Source organism: Gymnodraco acuticeps, unplaced genomic scaffold (assembly GCF_902827175.1).
Source record: "Gymnodraco acuticeps unplaced genomic scaffold, fGymAcu1.1, whole genome shotgun sequence".
Taxonomy (NCBI): Eukaryota; Metazoa; Chordata; class Actinopteri; order Perciformes; family Bathydraconidae; genus Gymnodraco; species Gymnodraco acuticeps.
Window position 1 is genome coordinate 1,080,754 of NW_022992079.1, and position 4,073 is coordinate 1,084,826.

General features: G+C 37.1%; 1 long non-coding RNA gene across 1 annotated transcript; it reads left to right on the forward strand.

Moving 5' to 3' along the window:
* Nucleotides 1-267: 267 nt before the first annotated feature.
* On the forward strand, nucleotides 268-2,513 carry LOC117537208. The gene is made up of 4 exons (XR_004567689.1): nucleotides 268-362; nucleotides 1,542-1,798; nucleotides 1,946-2,069; nucleotides 2,346-2,513. It is a non-coding gene; the product is annotated as an uncharacterized LOC117537208 (long non-coding RNA).
* Nucleotides 2,514-4,073: the final 1,560 nt, after the last annotated feature.

The window sequence follows — 4,073 nt, forward strand, 5'->3', positions numbered from 1 at the left end:
AACAGTAACAACGGACTACTTTTCTTAGCGGATGCATGTCAATTTAAATCAATACATAAAACTATTTTTTAAATCAATAAAATCATTATCTAAATCCATAAAAGCATTTAAATTAATATTGGGAGTCATGTTGTTACTTTGTTGAGAATGTGGCCATGTGTAATAAGCGGGATAATGTGCACATTGCATAATGTGCCTTCATGCCGATCTAGATCCCTCCGCAAAAACAAAACAAAAAACGGCTCGTTCGCGGGCGAGAGCCGGCTCCCGTCGTTCACTTAAAAGAGCCGGCTCTTTGAGCCGGCTCGTTCGCGACCGACACATCACTAACAACTACCTCTCTGTCTGACTTCGCCAAGCAGGTAAGGTGCTGCACCGCATGCCTCTAATATTTTAATGTTTATTGCAAGTAAATCAGTTGTAGTCACATATTTTTTTAAAGCACGAGCTAGCTAAACACATATTAGCTTTACTTGACCGGGGATATAGTGCAGTGATGAGTCCTACAACTCGGAAGTGAGTTAGCATTTTACAACTATTGGTTCCCTCGTATCAGAGTCAATGGGATTTCTCCATAGGATTTTGGAAAATAGCTCGTAATAAGATCTGTGGAAAACGAACCTGTTAGATAAAGGCACGTTTTGTTCAGCCGGATAATCTCCACATATCTACCCTACTTTTATAATTTTCGAATCATAAATCTAATGGCCAGAAGCAAAATGCTAACGTTATGCTATTGTCACTACCCGATCTGCTGCTCTGCCCGATCTGCAGTGCGCATGTGCGAGATGGACAACTCCGGACGGCAAACCAAGTAGGACACTTGACACAGTGGCTTTTGGCAAAGCTCAAAAAAGAAAACTCGAGAGAGATGAGTTATTGTTATTACAACGTGACTTTACTATTTAACAACTCTTTTTATTGGGTTATTTTATTTGGGGTTAAGTACATTGTCAGAATAAGTGAGAAATGGATTTAACTTCTGTTAGACAGCTATATGCCATACATTTTTGCATACATTTACAGTAAATATGTATTCAGTATGATAGCTGTCTAACAGAAGTTAAATTCAAGTTAGCTGTTAAATTGAAATAAATAAATATATCTGAAATAAATGGCAATAAATTGACAGCGAGCAAATAACTAATTACCTTTAGAAGTACACCAAAACATAACTGCTAACAATGTAAATGTTGTGTTGGAAAAAAAGTTCATGTAAGAAAATGTTGAGTTAAATACTTTTGGCACTGTATATACAAAGCTTGGAAAAAGGCCTATTGTGGCTGTCATACTTGCATACAGTGGCAACTAATAGTATTGTGAAGAAATGTCATGACAACCATCTACAGACTGTTACTGCACGCTGATTATTGTGGTCCTATTTAGGACAAAACGTTCAGAGCTGTCTTTGTTCCAGTCCGCCCCTGATTGATTAGTGCTTTAACTCGTAATTTACCCCAATGTTAAAGCTTGTTGATGATATGTGAGATTGTAAATTGTCATGCATTCAAAAGTGTTAACTGTATTTTTTCCTTCAACAGATTCCAAACCAAAGCAAGATCAAACAGCACTTTTTCTAGTTCTTCTCTTCTCCCTACTCAGAGCTATATTCCCTACATTTCTTCCTGTCTTCTCCCCATTCTTACCATCTTCATCTCTGTCTCTTTACCACTTTCTCTTTTGTATTTATAAGCACACACACACACTAATTGATGTTCCTGAAATGGCTGCTAAACAAGGCGAGGGACAGCTAGAAGACGCCATTTTCCTTGCCGATTTACTTTGTAAACAACTAAAGGTAAATTGTTTAATTTCAATGGTATTGGTTTTGTGCCCGATGTACTGATTAGGTTGATTGATTATGTGCTTGTAATTCAAAGTGAATAGGAATAAACTGGGAATGAAAAGCAGCTTGTTGTGATAATGCATGACTACTTTATTGAAGGAGGAAGAAGACAGGGCCAGAGCAGCATCTAGCAGGAGCAGAATCCGCTGGGTAGGCAAAGATGCTCAGGGGTGTCCTCTAACAAGGAGGAGCAGAAGTGGGGCAACCTGCCGACGTACTAAAGGTTTGTGCATGTATACAGGTATTCATGATTAACATATGTCGTTTTTGTTTTGATTGTTCGCAACATGATTGGTACAGCATGTTTCAGCTTAGAGAGGTATTGAACAAATATCTGTTATTCCGTCGTACGTATAAAAATAGGCCATTGTAATAAATAGTTAGAGTTGGTTAGAACTGTTAGAACTCTTTTAATGCATAACATTTGCCTGCGATTGCCTCCTGTTCTCTGTAATTATGATCTGTTATCAATATATCTATTATAATTATTATTTTTCAGTCAGAACTGTTGCCATTGACAGTCCAGTGACTGTGGAACCAGCGGGAGCAACCTCTGCAGTACCCCCTCAGCTTGTTGGTAGGATGACATTTACTATCATTGAAAGTTAGGAAATGTGTCAACATAATCAAACGAATACGTGATGCAATATGATTACGCTGTTGTGATGCTGAACATTTTCTTTTTTGTTTGTTTCCAGAAGATGAGATTCAGCAATTGCAGCAGCTTTTGGTTGAAAAATAAATACATGAATGAATCTACTGGTTTCATAATTTGAACCAAAAGTGGTGTATTTTGCACAATTTTTTATTTATCTTTTTCTAATTTTCTTATTATGTCCTATTTATATTATGTTGCACTGTTGGAGGAGCTCGGGATCTAAGATTTTAAATGCCAAAATTACACTGTAGCTAGCATCTGATAACAAAAACCCTTGAACCTTAGTGGTGTTTATTTCCACGGAGGTCAGTTGCTAAGCGATCACACAACGTCACGTCCGGTATTTCCACAACAATGCAAATGGATTAACATCGATTTAATACATTAATGTAGCCTTTGTTTCTGCTAAAAGAGGTGTCGACCAGCTAGGGCCACAAGAAAATCGTCGAGATCGAGTGTGACGATTACATTTTTTTATTAAAAATATCAAATTTGGACAATAAAAACCGACCAATAGTCGCGGTAGAGCATTTGCTTGGCACTTCCGGGTATTTCTCCACTGGTTGGGCCATGTTAACAATACCGTGTAACTGTCACGTTTGAAGGGACGAAACCGTGACATCTTCACGTCTCCCAGCATGGTAAATCGTCACATGTTCACGTCTTGCCGTGATACCGGGTTGGTTTTTTGGGTGGAGATGAAACAAAAATATGTGTGGTGGTGTTATGAAGAAATGTATTACACACTGTTAAGAGAAATTAGAGAGTTTGTTTATTTTATTATAACTTATCAGCCTTGTTCTGATGATTTCAGATGTATTGGCATGAAGTCCAAAAATTACACTCAAAGCATCAACAAACCAGCTATCACAGACAATTCATGGTAAAATCCCATGCTGGAATTACGGGAGGCAGTTGGGTTCAATGTTGTGAATTTGTGTTTATTTTATTTTTTAAACGTTAAAGTTTCCAGATTCGTGAGAAGTGAGAGAAAAGTGTAAGCGCATTTACACCATAATTATAAAACTAAAGATTGTTCAAAGCCTATACTTATTGTAAGGGTTCTTATGGGGAGTTATTTCTTGTCAGCTGCAACAGTCTAAGGACAAACTGTATGAAAGCCCCCCCGAGGCAATTTATGATTTGTGTCATTGGGACGTATGATTTGATTGATTGATATATTGAATTAAAAAAAACAATTTATTTCCTAAACATTTTAATTGTTTGTCAATAACTGCTATGGATGGCAATACAACAGTAAAGAGATAATCATTTAGTGGCAGTTTACATTGACTTCTGGACAGTTTAAATGATTTGTCAGGACAGGTTTGTACTGGACGGGGGCCAATTTGGAAATGTTTCTTCTCCTTTCCATAATGCATGAGTAAATGTACTAAGTTACTTTTGTACCACCGAAATGTAACTCTTGCAAATCTTTAAGTTCCAAACAAAAGTACCTTACACCCTGATCAGAAATGATAAATAAGATCTTTAAAGAGTGATACTTAGAACAGCAGTTTTGAAGTGAGATATTGTCTAAAATGCCCTCTATAGGTTTATACAGAAATG